The sequence below is a fragment of the Ochotona curzoniae genome, unplaced genomic scaffold (genome assembly GCF_017591425.1).
Source record: "Ochotona curzoniae isolate NIBS_2020 unplaced genomic scaffold, NIBS_Ocur_1.0 contig_2723, whole genome shotgun sequence".
NCBI classification, from domain to species: Eukaryota; Metazoa; Chordata; class Mammalia; order Lagomorpha; family Ochotonidae; genus Ochotona; species Ochotona curzoniae.
Genome location: NW_024465573.1, coordinates 19,479,777 through 19,498,448, shown reverse-complemented (window position 1 = coordinate 19,498,448; position 18,672 = coordinate 19,479,777). Strand labels below are relative to the sequence as shown.

At 42.8% G+C, this 18,672-nt stretch overlaps 1 pseudogene; it reads right to left on the bottom strand.

Annotated features, from left to right (window-relative positions):
* Positions 1-17,219: 17,219 nt before the first annotated feature.
* On the bottom strand, positions 17,220-17,472 carry LOC121154330 (annotated as a pseudogene).
* Between the last annotated feature and the right edge of the window lie 1,200 nt (positions 17,473-18,672).

Below are 18,672 nucleotides of genomic sequence, written 5' to 3'. Positions count from 1 at the left end.
ACCCTCATGCATCTGGCAGCTACCATCATGCAAGAAACCCCAGAAAGTCTAGTCCTATGTTGCTACCACAATCACTGTCAAAAGTCTTCAAACACCTGTGCACAGAAATCATGCCAGATGGGTACTTATGCACAAGGCACAGCAACTGTTGTGTCCAAATCATGAGCTGCTATCTGTGCATCAGCTCAGTTGTGGGAATGTGCATTTTAAGGATCTGTGGCTGTTCTTAGTGGTTTGGTCTCAAAATAGCTCAGCCCTTCCAGGCAGAGGAAGCTGCACACTAGGTGGTGATGGATAGTGACTAGATGCATGTGGCTTTGTTTGTACGTAAATATTTAACCACCTCAGAGGAACTGAGGCTGACTCTGGACATGAGATCCAGTTGGGGGCCTTCAGCAAGACCCTTGTCATAAAACCATCAGAGAGAGAGGGCAGCTACATTTTTCACTTTGGTTTCATTCAGTAGAATTTTATCAGCAACTACTCGGCACCAGTACTGTGACAAGACACTGCAGTGGGGAAAGAAGGTGTGTTCTTTATTGCTACAATAATGCTAACAATAAGATCAAAAACACCTTTGATTTCTTTCTCCTGCATCTGGTGTCAGCCAGGTTCAGGTGGTCTAAGTCAGGCTTGTTGAATGCCTATGAGTCAACAGGGTCTGATGGGGGAGGTAGAAGTGGATACTGGTGGTGATGGTGGTGGTGATGATGGTGGTGGTGTGTGTGTATGTGAGTGTGTGTTTTGACTTTAGGTTCATGTCTTGCACAAACATTCTAAGTATAGATTTAATCAAGGTACAAAATGATAGCAAAATGTATTCAAAAGGTAAAAATGTGAACACATATACATGTGTAACCATGCATTACCCCTCACAGAGAAATGCTCTTTAAAAGAGTAGGAAGTGGGCCAGGGGACTGCCCAAAGAGAGGAGGTGTGGGAGAAAGAGAAAAGTACTTGTGCAGCAGTTGGAGCTGTAGTCTGTGGCCAGAGAGCCCCTTCCAGCTGTTGGCCTCTTTTGCAAGGTAGGGGTGAAATCTCTACAGGTGTGAAACCACCTGAGATTTTTAGCTGAGATTTTTTAGGACACCTCTACAAATTCCACGTGGAGTGTAATATCCATATTTTCATGGCATCCTCTTAAGCTTCTAGATGAAGCAGTTTCATCCCAGTAAAGGTGTTTTGACTGACAAGAAGGATGGACGAATTATATTCTGACTTCCAGTTCAGTGGACCTAAACTAATTACCTGCTTATTTATCCCGCATCAGGTCTACACACTGGGTGTTTCTCATCCTTCATAGACCCATCAGCTACTACAGGAATGGCAGAAGGGAAAACATCAAGCCAAATCACTCAAACTTCTGCTTTGTCCTATCTTCTGCTCCATTAGCCTGGGCAGCCACATGGCTAAGAGCCAGGTTAAAGGATAAGAAGCTATAGTTCAGTCTCTACAAGGTCCAAGCAGTTGCATGCAGTTAAACCCAACATCTATGAGTAAAAAAACATAGCTTCACCAAAGAGGCAGTAACAGTGAATGCTTCTATGTAATAACCCAATCAACTGCATGTTCTAGTTGTGATTAGGTATAAAAAAGAAACTCATTTGAACCCCATGAGTTCAGGTTTTATCAAGAAGCAGGAGTGATTTTTACCATATGCGAGTGATTTGTTGTTGTTGTTTCGTGCTTATGTTCTGTTACACCTGAAGCAAACAGAATAAGAACAAAGCAGGTCCAGTACCCAGAGCTGTTTTGATTTATTCTCTATATCCCTAAGAGTATATCAATAGCAATACTTGGGTTTCACCTTGAAGTTCTTTAAGGCAATGAAGTGCTGTTTTAAGCTTCAATTTCTCATCACTAGTATTTGTTTTATTGTTTTCAATTTAAAGATAATTCTCTTTGATGGCCTGAATCAAAGGTTTTTGGCCTGGAGTTCCTGAAAGTATAAGGAAAATGTTGTGCATCAGCTCTGTCATTTCATCAGGTTGTCAAATAGGAACTAAACTGGGGGAATATTATTTCTGGTCCTCTATGAAAAGGGTAAAGAGAATTCCAAAAACAAAATGTTGGATCTCAATGAAAGACCAGACTAGATCATCAAGAAGATAGTTTTTGAGTCCTTCTAAAACAAACTAATAATCCTATTCACTATAGATTTTTTTTCCATTAAAAATATACAAGCCAAACTAGCTTATTTCCTTTTGGAAAGTCTGTTCATTTAAGTAAAAAAAAAAAAAGTTGGCAATGACTCCTTCAATTGTCTTGAGTCAAGCTAAAAATATGAATAGTATAATAACAGGATTAGGTCAAATCCTAGCTATTAAGAAGACTATTTAGAAAATGTTGATTAAGGTCACTCTGGCAATGCCTCCAGACTCTGTTGTTGGCTCTTTTGGGACCAACAGCTTACCAATTACTTGAATGAAAACAAAGAGTTGGAAAGCATGTTAATCAGGTTTATGAGTGACACAAGACCCATAGGTCAACTGAAAGGGGCTCAAAACCTTCTCTCAGAGAAATAGGCCAGAAGTGGCAAATTAAATTTTAAAAGACTAACAAAAACCCTGAATTTGGGCTCCAAAGTAGAGAAAGTTTTGAAAGTTGTCTGCTTTGACAAGAGTTTAAGCCAAAAAATACATACATACATACATAAACACCTACATAAACCTGTAGACTTTGAAAGGATCACACTCAACACCAGCCAGTACTACAGCAGCAGGCACTTGGACTAGCAGTTACAATGCCATTAAGTAGCTCAAGTTCTCCTATCAGAGTTCCTAGGTTCAACTCCCAACTCCTTTCCGTGACTCCAGCTTCCTGCACATGCAGATGAGCATGGGGCCTGTCTCTGCTTCCAACTCCCCATCTCACCCTTCCAATGTATGCATTCTTGACATCCATAGCCCTCACCAGATACCAGACCAACGGGCCACCTGCTCTTGGACTGCAGATCTCCAGAGCTATGTGTTGATTCCTAAGTAGCTCCTCTCAGGTATGGTGACACAAAGTCAGTTCACACAAGGAGATGAAGTCTTGCCCTATGGAGTTACAGTGAGACTGGCAGGAAGCAGCCAGAGCTGTCACAGCATTTGCTGATGCCGAGTTAGGGAGGTCAGGAAGGCAGATGTGACTACTTGGCAGGACTACTAAGGCAAAGACACTGGAACTCCTTTCTCACTGTCTCCTTCCCAGTTCTCACCTGCCCGCTCTAGATCCTCCTCACTCATTATGTTTTGATCTCAAGCATAATTCTATAAAGAATCTGTGTCTCAATAAGGTCATGATGAAGTATCTGCTCTACAAAATTTATTAACTGAGAACTGTGAGCATTATTAAGGCCTGGATGCTATTCTAGGGATGTTCACATTTTAATAACTTTGAAAACTAAGTGAATAAATCTCCAATAACAGGACCTCAGGCCATAAGTGAAGACAGTTATTTAATGAGAACAAACCCTATGCCAGTCACTGTGCTACAAACAGGGTTGCAGCCATGAGCAACAGACAAGACCTTGTTCTCAAGGAGCTAATGTTTTCTAATGGGAGGAGACAGAAATACACAAGTAAGGGACTTAAAAAAGTGTAGGTGTTATGGAGAAAAAAAACAAGCAAGACAAGGGGATTAAGGGTATGCAATTATGTGTGTGTGTGCACACTTGTGTATGTATCTGATACCACTGTGGCCCCAATTAAAGAATTCCTTTTAGAGAATTCCCTTCAAAGCCTAAATCTTTCAGAGATGTAAATCTAGATTTATTTATTGTTTTCTTTCTGGTGCTTCTAGATGTACATCTCATAAATCATTTGAAGGATCAGGGCTGAGAATTCCAAAGAGCCCAGGGGAGTGGCTCAGTGCCTCTTGTGTGGTGACAACAGGGCCCTTGGGACATCTTCTGGCTACAGCATAGGTCCCTGCTCTGATCCCTGCTCCTGATGACACAATGAGCTCCATGGTCAGAGGGGACAACTGTGGAAACAGGTGCCTCAGGCAGGGTCTCAGCAGCCTTGTCAGTGTTTCAGAGTGATTCACTCAGAGGGACCACGAAGCAACAAAGAAATGTCAGCTTTCCAAAGGGTTCAGCATTTGCAGATGCTGTGACCTCAAGATCTGCCCACAAGTTGCTGTTCTGACCGCCAATGAAAGTCCAATAGTGAGCTAGAGCACATATTTGCTGGTCTCCCAGAGAAGGCTGTTTTCATCATAGAGCTAATGCTGTTAGCACAGGCCTCTGAATCTATTTTATTTTTTTAAAAAATAGAACCACTACCTGAACTCATTCGTGCATCTTCCCTTCGAGCTGCACAAAGGCAGTGAGCCGCTTTCCCTCTCTGCCTAAACCTATCATTCTCAGCTTGGTGGCAAGGTCCACTGCTCAAACAGTTAATATTTTTTCTGACACAGCAGTGACTGTGTTTGGAATTCTTGATGTAAAGAATATCGAGTTCTACATTTCAGAGGGAAACTCGGAAGATCAGCCAGGTTATTCATCTGCCAGAGTCTGTGCTTATAATGCCAGAGCAAGGGGAAGGAAGCAAGCAGAGGTAAAGAGAAATTCGCTAGGACAAAATCCATCAAAAGGAGAAATCTGACACATCGTGGTTGTTGGTAAGAACAGTGCATGAGACTTAGGAGACCTGGGTTCTACCAAGCTCTGTTGAGAATGACTGGGTGATGTAAACATGCCAGGTACTTGTCTCTAGTCGTCCAATTCCTTTTCTTTTAAAATACAGTCTCATGAGTGGGCTAAAACTGAAGGCTAAACATTTTAATAGCTGTAAAAATTCTTCTGGCAGGTTAGGGAAATAGCTATATTGATGGAAGACATCTTTATTTTTGCTTTTGTGCAGTCTTACCATGCAAACTTGAGGGGTTTGGAGCTCCAAGGTTTAATTCTAAGGAAAATCTTTGGATTAGAAGAATAAATTCTTTGCAGAAAGAGCTTATGACTGACTTAAACAAAACCATAAAATAACAAGAGCCGAGAAACCTTAGAGGTCATCCCATCCTACCTCCCACCTAAATGCAAAATCCCTCCTACAAAACCCTCTGTGTTCCCACAGCAGCTGGCACCACAATGCACAGACCATTTGCTTTTGTGAGTGCTTTAGTTCCCCAGTCTATGTATCTTTTCCCCTTTTAATCCAAAGTCCCCTAGAACAAGATGAGAGTCTATAGTAGGTACACAATAAATATTCTGATGAATAAGTAAGTGACTGTAGGAGCATTCCTGGCAGATGTTCCCCCAGACACTGCCTGAAAAGTCCCAGCAATGAGATTCTCCTTGCTTGATGAGGCAGCTCATTTTATTCTTGGCAGCTGCAATTGTCAGGATGTTCTATGCCAGAGCTGGAATTCAACTCCTAAATTCCTTCCCTTTTGGGGCTTCCACGCAGTCTTGCAGGGTTCCATGAAAAGCATAGGATAGCCCTTAAATTGCAGAGCCCTTAGCTCCACAATCTTTCCTGCTTCTTCAACCTGCCTTTATTTTTATCTTTCATCTGAACAGACTATAATTTGTATGTGTCCATCTTACAATGAGTTACCCTAAATCATCCAAATATGACCTTTCCAGTCCTTAATTTGAAGAGACAATGGATATTACAGTTTATTCTTGCTAGATTCTAAGTCCATGGTGCCTGGCTGGGGGTTAATTCTATAAGTGATCTCTTCTTGCCTTGGAATGAGCTCAGCCCTAGAATGCCTTTCTCCCTCAAGAACCTCTTCTTCTCCCCCTAATGCTCAAAGTTTGCCTGGGTAACTCCTCCGGTTACCTTCTCTACTTTAGGTATGACTTTACTTGAAGTGAATACCATGATTCAGCCTTTGAACATACAACACACTGCTCTTTAGCCTTCCAAATCTGTTCTAAGGTAGCTAGGTAAACAAGAGGCTCCATGTGGATGAAGGGCATTAGAAAATTGGGAAATTCTGTATGATAGAACAAGGAAGCAAGCCTAGGAAGTCAATCAGTAGTAAATATCAATTATATTGCCAATGGCATTGTGGCACAACAAGATAGTGGATTAAGCTTCCCTATGCAACACAGCATCACATTTGGGGCTCTGGGTTCCTGCCCCAGTGGCTCTACTTCCAATCCAGCTACCACTAATCACTAATGTGTTTGGGAGATAATGTCTGGGCTTAGGAAATTGAAACCAAGGAATAGGACACAGGTTTGTACAATTCCTGCCAGTGTCTGGCCCTCCATCCATTGTTCTCAGGTAATGAGAGAAAAGGAAGGAAACCAAACCCTCCCCTTTCCCATTTTCCAGTTCCAGAATCTGGGTGACACATTCATTCATCTGTTCCTCACCATGATTTTGTAGTATGGGTATCACTGTCCCCATTCCATAGGTGAGGAAAAAGCTCCAATATAGGAAGTCATTTCTTTAGAGCAGGTCAGAGTCAGCCTGGAGGCAAGTCAGACAACTATTCATAGTCATCCTTTTGCAGGAATTAAAGTACCTCATCACCATGGGAGAAGTTGCAGAGGAGGAACAGATGAGATTTGAAGCTTAAGTGTGTATGTGTCAAAAATGTATCCATGACTTACTGCATGTAGTATGGCTATGGAACAGGAGGAGACAAGGGTTCTGTTCAGGCCTTGTCTAGTTGGAGCTTTCTGACTGCTGGGTGGATGGGCCTTCTACAAGAAGAGTTTGTGCAACAGAAGAGACACCACTCTGAAGCCTGTTTTCCATTTGAGGAAGAACAGAGTTAAGATCTCAGACTCAGCCACCGAACTCACTCTTTGATGTTGAGTGAATCCTTTAGTCTTCTGGGAGCTTCAGCTCATCAGGGTGTGCAATGAGAATATTAATGCTCTACCGTCACAGTAGTTGTGCAGATCAAATGAATGGATGTCAGTGGAAATATTTCATAAACTGGAAAGAAGGATGAAGATTATTATTACCTGTAGGTAATTATAATTATCTAACTATGTGAAGGTTAAAAGAAAAGTGTGCTCCCTGAATATTCCCCCATGTCCTTCCAACCTCAGAAACCTGACAGACACACTCAACTCCGCAAGCACAGTCGTGGAGGAGATGATCTTACACCCGCCTTTCCAATTTCTATACAGACTTCGCCAGCTCCCTGACAACGTTGGTGGTAAGGAGTACACAGCTACCTGGGATGTTCAGGGCTTCTCAACCTCAGGGAAAGCATTTCAACAAAAAGTGCCCAGTCCCAGAGAGCAGAGCTGGGATGCTGTTCAAATAATGAGCTGCACAGCTGTGTAGCAGCAGATATTTCCCCAATTAGGATGGCATTAGGGAAAGTTCTTAGAAAGGAATTTCTCCCAGCACTGAATAGTAAATGCTTTGCTAATTTGCCTGATGACCCATTTATGACAGTGGTTTGCTGATCCTCATTCACATCCCTCCTTCACTGGCCTGGCCAGTTTTCTCAGTGATCTAACTTTATTTCTTTATAGTTTATTATTGCATTTTGTTCAGAAAGAGAGAGTGCAAATGAGAAAACAGGCCACAAAACTCTCCCATCATGGGCATGGTTACTGCCAAAGTGCATAGCAAGGAAGAATAACAAACAATAATCTGCTAATTGAAACAGTAAAATATGTACAGTTCAGAATTGCTCCACATAGAATTTTAAGAGGGAAAAAAGTCCTGCATGCAAACACAAAATAGAGCAATGTCCTCAAACTATGAATTATAAATACATAGGACTCACTTTTCTTGTTTGCTTGCTCATCATCTGTCTTCCACAACTCCTTTTGCTGGGGGTGGGGGTGGGGTGTGTATACATTTGAACTCAGTGAACTGCGATTATTTTTCAGATTTTGTGGATGGCAGTAGTCTAAGTAAATCCCTGTCTCCTGGGGAGCATTTCCGTAAGTTGCTAGCATTTTTGTGCTCCCTTCAAAGAATGAAATATGAAATGAAGTTTGTTGCCACCTAGCTCTGCAATTCCTCCACTCCTTCTGTTTTCATTCTTTGTTGCCCTCAGGTTCTTCCAGCTCCGGGTCTTCATCATAAAAGACAAACATATCTCCGGACAATTTGGTTCAACTTGGAGTGTGTTAGGGGGACAGTTGCCATCCATAATAGAAGCCAACTGTTGAGGAAGGGAATAAATTATCATGTAATTATATTTTTGCATGTAAACATAAGCTCTGCTGTCTTCAGCTGGTTCTACCTTGTTCACTAAATTATAAACACCACAAGCAAAGGTGGAGAAAGAAAGTGCAGCTTCAAGGACAACTTTTGGATCCGTTTGGTCATCATTTATTTAAGAGCATGTAAGTCAGAGGTAGTGTGACACATGGGAAAAAAGGAAATCTTGTGACCAAACAATCTTGCGTTCAAACCCTAACTTTGCAAGAAGGAATTCCAAAGTAAAGTGAGCCCAGTAAATCCAATCTCTCCCTCCTACTGATGACAGTTAAAGCTCTCAATCAACTAGAAACATAGCTCTCAGGGAACACTGAAAAGAAACAAAGAAAGCCAGTTTTGAAGATGAGCCACCACCTAGAGCAGCAAATTTTTGCAGTACCCTAAGCAGGGCGCAACAGATAGAACTACACTGTACTGGTGGCTCCCACAGCCCAGGAACTGGGGGAAGGGAAGCAACTATCAGTTGGAGGGCAGGAAGGAAATGCTGGAGAAATGGTTGGGCAGCCCTAAGCTGCATGAGCAGGAAGTAGACTCATAGCATCATAGCAAAGGTTTTAGTGATGGAACTGAGAACGAACCACCCCCTCAAGAAAGATGAGACAATACTTCCAGTGCAGATCAAAACCAAAGGAAATTCAGTGTCACCAGAGGGCTTTAACAGGAAGCTGTCAAGATGTGCTATGGAGCATCTGAACCATCCAGAACTCCTCCAAAAGTGTTGGACCCACAGAGAAGTAGTAGAATATGACTAAATCTCCAGGGAAAAGACAGTCACAAAATGCTAACCTAAAAATGATCCAGATGTTGAAAATATTGGACAAAGGTGTCAATGCAGTCTTACATGACACAAAAGCAAATGTAATTGAAACAAATGGGAAGGGAAAACATACCCAGCAGAGAACTAGAACCCGTAAAAGAATCCAATAGAAACCATGAAGCAGCTGACTTTTTAAAAGAATTAATTGGATAGTCCCCAATAGAACTTGAAGATAGAGCAATAGAATTTTTCCAATCTGAGGAACAGAGAAAAATTAAAACACATGAACAAAAGAACAGGGCTTCAGCGATGGGGGAACAACATGAACTGTTTACTAGGGTCTCATGAGAAAAGATGTTTAGAGCAATTACAACAGAAAAACTTGACAAATTTGGTAGAAAACAAAAATCTATAAATTCAAAAAGCTTAGCAATTCCTAAACAGGGAAAGTTCAAAATCATGCCTAGACACATGACAATCAAACTAACAAAATAAAAAAAAAAAATAGCTAAAGAAAAGTGATACCTTACTTATAAGGAAATGTTGACTTTGTAATACAGTGAATTTCTTATTACAAACCACGGAGGCCAAAGAAAGTGGCATGCACTTTTAAAATACTAAAAGAACTGTCAACCCAGACTTCTTAATAAGCAAAGATGAAATAACGACATTCTTAGGGGAAAGGAAAGCTGAAAGAGATCATGACCCAAGGCCTTCTCTAGAAAAATTATTAAAATGAGTTTTAAGGACAAGGAAACTAGAGCAAAACTGAAATCTTCAGAAAACAAAAGAGAAACAGAAAAAGTGAGTATCTGAACAAATATAAAGACTTTTCTTCTTAAGGTGTTCGAAATACATGTGCCTGTTGAAAACAGAAAGTATGAGAGCATTTGATAAGGTTTTCTAAGTATTTAGAGCTGATACTGTACCTAAAGACAAAGGGAGAGCATGAAGAGACCACTGTGTTTCTGAGGCTTCTCTATTTCCTATGACAAAACATTGCTCTAACTAGACTAGGAAACACTGGATATGTATACTGTAATTCTGTAACAACCACTAAAGTTAATGCAGTCAAAATTCCACCAGAAAAGTTAAAACACTAAAATTATTCAAATAATATAAAAACAGTAATTAAAGTGGCAACAAAAAAAATAGAAGGAACAAACCTGTAAAATGAAAAACAAAAAAAACATTTTTTTTAAAAATGGAAGGGACAAACATAATTCTAAAATGGCAGAACTAAATCCAAGTTTATAAATTACTGTATTAACTGTAAGTGACCTAAACATACCCGTTGAAAGATACAGATTGAAAAAATTTTTTAATCCAGCCTTTACTATGTGTAAGCATTAATAATACTAATACTTTGGAGAGTTACTTAATCTTTCTATTCCACATTTTTCCTATCAGTTATAGGACAGAATATTAGACTCTACTGTGCAGAGTTATTATATAGGTCTGGTGTACAGTAAGTGCTCAAAAACTGACAGCAACTATCCACTAATCACTTCTGACCCCTAATAGTGATCAACTGCAGTAAGAGTAGGTTAGGGCCATTGTTCACTCAGCCCTATATTATTTTGTCTTTCACACAGGAGTAAGAATAATTCTTCTCTGAAAGAATCCTCTTATCCCACTCTATGTACAACAGAAAACTGCTGGGCTTTGACTTACAGAATCTCTACATATTTATGTCTGTGGATTGGTAAATTTTTTAGATTAAGTCCTTATTTGCACTTCTCCCACAATTCTAAATATTTGTTTAAGCTATGTTGCTGCTCTCACTAAAATGATTTGTGCTTACTATAAAGGAAAAAAAGAAAAGCAATTTACTTCCCATAACATATTTGAATCTCCTAATATTGAATACTAAAGGCAGACTCCAAGCCCCTCGAGATCTGTCCTTATGAATTTATTTAATTAAGATATCCACTAATGAGCACACATCCTGCACTGGGAGGTGCAACCTGGTGCAGAGCGTGTGTGGCTAAGACTTCCGCCAGAGCAGAGACGGAGACAAGGACTGGTTGTCCATGAAGGAGTCAGCATTGCCAGGGTGCCAAGACAGGGCATGGACCTTGTGATCCATTAGCAGTTGTCAAATGTCCTCAGTGAGTATTAATTCAGAGATTTAAAAAAAAAATACATATACAGAGATGTTTATCTCAACAAATATGTCTATTGAGGACTAACAGTTCATGGTCCATAGCCAAGGGGCCAGGCAGAGAGAGATGAATCAGGCAGGTGAATCAACATGACAGCTGCCCTGGGTGGCTGAAGGCCTGGTGCAGGGAGCATCTGGTCAACACTCAGATTTTCCTGGGTCTGCACACCAGCAGTTTTGTTACCAGGAACCAGGCTCCCATAAATCCAGGGTAGCCCAGAGGTCCATATGGAGAAGCCCCACCCTGGGGACCTTGTTTGGTTTTCTGCAGCCAACATCATAAACACAAGAAGTTCTTGGGAGTCAATTGTTCCTGGTGGTGTTTGCAGTGTCATTTACCATTTCTGTCGCCTGTCATAGGCCCCATTATAATATTTGCTTAAGTATTTAAATCAAGTCTTTACTTTTAAATCAGTAGTGGCTGAGCTTTAATTAAAGCATATTTGCATACATTAATATCATCCAGCTTCTCCACATTTTAACTGTATTTTTGCATTCAAAACATGACATTTCAATAACAATAGTTGTCAGTGCCTGGGCTCTTATTTATGCCACAATTACCGGTCCTGTTAATTACAGCCTGGGCTGGCTTCTCCAGCTTCTTGTTGCAGAGCCTGTGAGCAGCCTTGGATCCCAACCTCCCCACGTGTGCATTTCAGCATTTAAGGAGCCACTGTAGCAGGCTGCACAGGGCTCCCTTTGTCTCCAGCCTGGCTGACATTCTGGACTTCAGAGTCCAGGGATGCAAACATGGCTTTTGTAGCAGAGACTGTGGGGCCTGGGACACTTCTGCTTATAAGCTCAGTCTAAACAGATGACAGATCTGGTTCAATTAAAGCAGTTAAAGTGGAAGACCACCTTGAACTGTGCTCTAGGCTGGAATCTTCGGAGGCTGAGAAAAAGTGCAGAGAAAGGAAATGATGATGGCCGTTAGTGAATGCTCTGAGTCAAAGGGGAAGGGTGGACAGGGAAGCCTGCCCGTCTGTTACTCAGAAACCTACTATCAAGGCAATGTCAGTGATGAGCCAGGGCTCAGCACCACGGAGGGCAAGAGCCCCTGTGAAGTCCTGCTCCTGCCTCAGGATTTGGGGAAAATCACCCACAGTGCCAGATACACAGTTATTCCCTACTTCCTTCCCTCCCTCCCCTTCCTCCCTCATGGGCTTTCAAGAAATCTTGTTCTAGGTCCATTGGGCACTGACACTGCATCATTCTGTTTCTAGCTCTATCTAACTGGATGATGAATTCCAGAGGGAAGAGAGCATACTTGGTTACTTGGTTTAGCTCATCATTGCTTAACATATATGGACTCCCAATAAACACTTCGGGCGTGGGAGGGAGGAAGAATGAGAAACCACAATCCTGGACATTCAGGGTCTGAATTGCAGACAACAGCAAGGCAAGGGTCTTACTGATGGGCAAGGCCAAGGCTCAAGGTCATGGCTGGAATGGACAGAGGGGAGCCTGTTCCCCCTAGTGGACTACCAAGGCAGCCAGCCAGTGAAGCTGCAGAGCCCCCAGGGCCTGCAGACACAAACCCCTCCCCATTTACCCCTAAACCTCACCAGTTAGACTCTGAACTTGCCCTCCCATTGACTCTTGGGAGAATTTTCTGAAATCAGAAAACAAATGGTTTATGGTGTCCCAGAACTGCAGAGACAGCCAAATAGGGGAGGCTCTTCCAAGACATCTTGTGCGGCCACAGTGGATTTCTGAACCCCATCGTGAAGCCAGAGGAGTGGAAATTCTGCCTGAGTCTGATGTTTCCCAAGACCAAGACTAGAACAATAAACAGTGCACACAGCAGGCACAGAGACTGATTGGGTTTCTCAGGTTTCTGTCCAAATATTCTGCTGCATCCCTCAGCCTGCAATCAGTCTCTTTGTGTGCTGGGAGCCTCATGGTTGCCCCTGACCTTCGGGAGTTTGGCAGACTTTCCCGGGCCGGAGGACAAGGTGACAGCTAACAGTTCTATAGCATAAAGAACAAGCGAGAGCCAGAAACTGCTTGGAACCCACTGGGAAGGAAGCCTAAGGAGGAGGGGCGGCTTGCAGAGTGCTAGAGGAAAGAGGGGCACTGCACAGAGAGCCTCATTTTAACATTCACTTTAAAGCTCTGACTGTAGCATATTGCCTTCTTGGCACTTTTCTGTTTGCCCATAGGTCTGTTAACTTTGACAAACACACATGTGGTGAATACAGTCCATGTGTCAAATATTGTGCTGGAGTCTAGAGATACTAACATGAGTTCAACTTGATTCCATCTTAGGGTAGATTTCCAACGACCTGGGGAAGCAAATAGCTAATGTTTTTATGAAATAGTGATGTTTTAGTCGGTATAAGGCACTACTGGAGCAGAGGGAAGAATCACTGTGTGCAATCTCGGCACCCAAATAATGCTACCTAGGGGGGGAAGCACACCAAACTGAGGTCAGCATGCAAAATGTAATCCAGGCAGTACCAGAATAAGTCAAGCCCTCGACAGTCAAACTCCAGGAGCTGTGATCTTGACTCACCACTGCAAGCAGAGACCACGAGGTCACAGGTGGGGTTGAGGGCATCTCACTGGCTAGCACTCCACCATGGGGGTCTGCCTCCATCTGAACTCCTCTAGCAAGTGGCTTATGTGGAAAGTGATTCCAGGAAACAGCAGGAGAGAAGAAAAGCGAGACGAGTGGGCTGGAGGAAGAAAACCAATAAATGGGTAACTATAATGATGAGGGCTGGCTCATTCCTGCTGGGAACTCAGCAGCCAGCAACAAGGGTATAATATGTATTCCTCAGAGCTGTTCTGTTTGAGGGTCAGGATAGCTGGGCCCTGTCCTAGGTTCTGGCAGTGGAAGGCTAACCACAACATGGTTGGCACCAAAATGGTACAGTTAGAGCTTTGACAACATTTATAACAAAACTCGGCATCTTTGGACTGCATCCCCCTCTGCATGGCAGAATATGAGACTGTGACAATACATCTAAGCTGAGAGGAGCAGAGAAACCAGGAAAGACAACAGAGACCAGAAATCCCAAATGAATCACTTGAGATCATTATCAGGGAATCCCCCAGAGTTAGAGGGCCCTGTGTTGATGATCACGGCAGAATAAAAAATGGAAAAAGGAAAAAGAAAAAAGGCTCAGAGGACCTTTTCACCTCTCCTTATTTCAAAATTATACGTGGAAGGAATGCCATCCAGCCCAAGCTCACGGGGGGTCCTATAAACCACAGTCTTGCCAGTAGTTCCTGATCCCACATGCACAAGGCCTGGTCTGTGTGTGAAGGAGAGCAGACTTCTCTGTAAATCTGCACAATCTTCCCACATTCTGACTGCCAAAATCTCCCACAAAACCTCACCCTGAACACCACTGCGTCAGTGCCATTCAGTAGCAGCTGCCAAATCTCAACTGCCCTCTGCTTCTGTAAAGCCGAAGATGCAGCAGGTGCCCTGAGAACAAAGTCGAGAACAGAACCATGCAGTCTCATGTCTGAAATTTGGTGCAAAAGCAATGGAGAGAATGCAATACAATTAAATGTTAATGATAGCCTTAAAGGTAATTAAAGCTTAAGGGGATTACAAGAGGCACTGTATAGCAACACCTCTCTTTAGATAAAACAGATAAGAACATGGATTATGCATTCCAAATCATAAAAAAATTGTCTTTGAGAGACACATAAAATTATTCAGGGTAAACTTACTGGACATGGAAAGATGAAAGACACTCCTTCAATAGAAGAGCAATCTATAGATGCAGAGGCAGGAATTAAATTTCATGAAGGCCATTAGCCATCCACACAACACTATCAACTGGGCTGTTAGTAAATTTCCTCACTTCAAACACCAAAATTTGATGTTGCTGCCCCAAATGTCTAATAGCAAACATTCAGAAATTCTTTAAGGCAGCACAGAAAGGTGCTGGAAGAAACTTGCTAGAAACGCAAGTGTTTGAAAACACAGATTGCGGGTTGAGGAGCTCTCCCTTCCAAACTCCTTAGAGATTCCAGGTCTGGCATTTTCCCCTCTATTTCCCTCTCCGCTGTGGACTGTGCTGTGTCCTCTGTAATGATCCCATGTTGAAGTGCAGGACAGTATCTGGAGACAGTGTCTCAAGAAGTAATCACAGTTAAATGAGGCCATCAGAGCAAGCCCTAGTCCAGTATAGCTGACCAAAGGACGCGTATCAAGCGTGCCACCTTAGGAACTGATTCAGTAATACCTACCTACCTACCTCCTGGACTTGCCAGGCTCCAGCAGAGGGAGATCTAAAAGCCTGTGTTAAGCCCCCCAGTGGGTGGTACTTTGTTATGGCAACCCCAGGAGACTCAGGAGCTGCCCCTGCTGCTCCCCATGCCCTCCATCCTCTCCTAAGGACAACAACACAACACAAAGTCAGCAGTGCCCTTCCCCTAGTCTCCCTGAGGGGCTGCTCAGTGAGAGCACTTCAGAGTTTGATGTTCCATCAACTGAGCTTGCGTACATCCACTCCAGCACCAGGCAATCTAGCAGCTCTCAGCTCAGCTCAGCTCCCTCAGCTGACTCTGTGGAGATTCAAGGTGCTGCTCGATTATTTCCAAGACTTCATTTTCCCTTTCCTTTGTGTTCACTAGGTGCTGGGGGCTGTACTGGGCTGCTGACTCCTCTGTGGCCATGCCTCCCTTGTTTATCTTCAAGTGCAGGTCAAACACTTCCTTTCATCATTTCTTCCTCTCTTGTCCTTGCTCATTCACACTCTCTCCCTAGAGCTTCAGAGGCAGCCTGAGTCAGAGACCTAGATCTCTTACTGAATAGTCAAACCTGATCTTTTGCTTGTTGGGGTTTCCCAAGCCTCATATACAAGGAGCTATGTGGCAGATGCTGCTACTGCCATCTAATATTCAGCCTCCCTTTCATCCTTGGAAATAGGCCATGACTTTCTCTGAGGCAGGAGAGTGCAGAATTAAATGAGCTCACCAAGTTAAAGCTGGCTGTTGTCATGTGATTAAAACAGCTGATCAGTGAGATGGAAGCCAAAATATGGTGCTCAACTTCCACGGAGGCTGCTTCTAAAGACATAACTGCATGGAGAAGAAGAATCCTTTGTCTTTTCCTCCTTCTTCCGTCCGGATGTCCAGACTATGAATGTGTTGGCTAGATTTTCAGCAGCCATCCTCAGCTATGAGGTGACAAAGAGGGTAAAATGAAAATATAAAGAATGATAAAGCAGAAAGGTTGAGATATTCTGAATTGCCCATGACTTTAAGGAGATTTCACAGAAACCCTAGCCTGCCTTGCTCTTAGCTTTTCCCCTTAAGTGAGAATAAATTTCATATATTTAAGACACTGTCATTCAGGGCCTTATCTTACAAAGAGCCAAAACATTACCAGAGACAAAGGTCCATTGGCGTGGGGAGGTCCAGGCCCCTCATCTCCATGACCAGCTCCTGTGGTCTCTGTAAAGATGTCTGCAAGAGAAATGGAGCCTGATTCTCCTCCCCTTCACCATGGCTATAATTTCTGATTTGCTTTCAGAGAACAAAATGTGGTAGTTGTGATGTTGTGTGGTTTCTGGAACTAAACTATAAAAGCATGGTGTGTGTTTGTGTGTATGTGTGTGTGTGTGTGTGTGTGTGTGTGTGTGTGTGTGTGTGTATGTCCCTTGCCCAAACCATCTCTCACCCACTGTCTCTCATCTCCAACTCTAGGGAAAGCCAGTTACTGTGTCCCGGGACATTCAAGTGACCTCAGGGAAAAGACCATGGAATAGGAGATGTGGCCTCCTGCTAAGAACAGCTAAGAATGCAACTTTCTGACATTGCATCCCAGCCTTCTTTGCCCATCTTGAAAGAAGCTCCAGGTTTGGCCCTCAGCCAGCCTCTTGATTCCCATGGCCTTCCTGGTGTTCTGACTGCAGCTGTGACAGATTCCAGGCCATAAGCACCTGCTCTGCAGCTCATGGATTCCTGACCCATGGAAAGCATGGGAGGTAATAAGGCATTGGTTGTTCTGAGCCACTGGGTTCTGGGTCACACCACAGATAAATCGTCACTCTCTGAGAGTCATTTCTCAGCCTTTCTCACAATGCCTTGCACAGAGTTGGTGTCCCAGTTACATGCATGCTATCTGTGTGGCAGCGAGCTGCTTTAACCTGGAAAGAATGTCTGTCACCATCATAGAGCATGGGTGAGCTTAGGAAAAGCTATATTTTGTGCACTGATGGCAGCAGAAAGAGTATAAAATGGCAAACTAAAGACAAAGCATGCTATAATGGCATGTGTATTAGTTTCCAATTACAAAATTTATCATCTTATAATTCTGGAAGCCAGAAGTTTAAACCCCTTCACTAGCGTAATGTCAAGGCATCAACAGGGCTGGAGACTTTAGGAGAAGAGTCCATGGTCTTGTGTTTCAACTACACTTGATCTTAGCCAAAAGGCAGAGAAGCAATTTGTATGTCAACTATAAGGGCTACATTTCATGCATTCCTGAGCTCATGGTTGCTTCTTCCTTACAGCCAGCACCTTCAAATTCCTCCCTGTGACTGTCTTCATATAACACCTATGACTACACCTGCCACCAGACAATCATGGATAACATTCCACACTATATTCCATTTGAAAAGTCCCTCTACCGTACAAGGTCATACCCACAGGTCTTGATGAATTAGGATATGATCATGTAACAGAGACTAGACTACCAGTCAGTTCACCATAGCAACACAGCCCCTATCCATGTGAGAAAGACTTGAATTCCCATACCAGAGTGTCTTGGTTTGATGGCCACCTACAGCTCCAAAGTCTACCTTCCTGGCAATGGCTCTGGTTGTTGGGTTTCTGCCATTCATGTGGGAAGCTTTGGCCATGTCCTAAGCCTGACCATTACAGGTACTTAAGGATTAAAGTGGAGCTGTTTTATGTGCATGCATGCACTCTTGCTCTCTTCCCCAAATAAATAATAAATAAAACAGTAAAAAAAAAATCTAAAGAAATTTCCTGTTTGATAATTGGATAATCTCAGGAAAATAAAATTAAGCGTATATAGTAAAAGTGAAATTTACTTATTACCAAAACACATTTACAGCCATAAATGTATTAAGGAATACTACATATACATGTATCTGATGCTTGGTGCTCTCTCATCAAAGCCAGCTGAACTCCGTCTCCCTTTACTGAGCAACTAGGAAGAAAAGGACTTGATTCAAGAAGGAAGACAGAGCCAGGTTTGTGAGATTCACAACTAGTTTTATTTTTCACGTGATGGTTTCATGTCTATTATCCAATTAAACAATTATTTCAATTTTATAAAATAAAGGAAACAGAGACACCAAGCCATTCAGTGACTTTTCCCAGATCACTTGGTGGTGAATGTCAAAACTGATCTCTTTGATGCTGAATCACAAACCTTTGCCTTTTGGGCCCAGGACCGTGGCCTAGCAGCTAAAGTCCTCGCCTTGAATGCGCCAGGATCCCATATGGGCACCGGTTCTAATCCCAGCAGCTCCACTTCCCATCCTGCTCCCTGCTTGTAGCCTGGGAAAGCAGTTGAGGACAGCCCAAAGCCTTGGGACTCTGCACTCATCTGGGAGACCTGGAAGAAGTTCCTGGATCCTGGCTTCGGATCGGCATAGCATCGGCCGTTGCGCTCACTT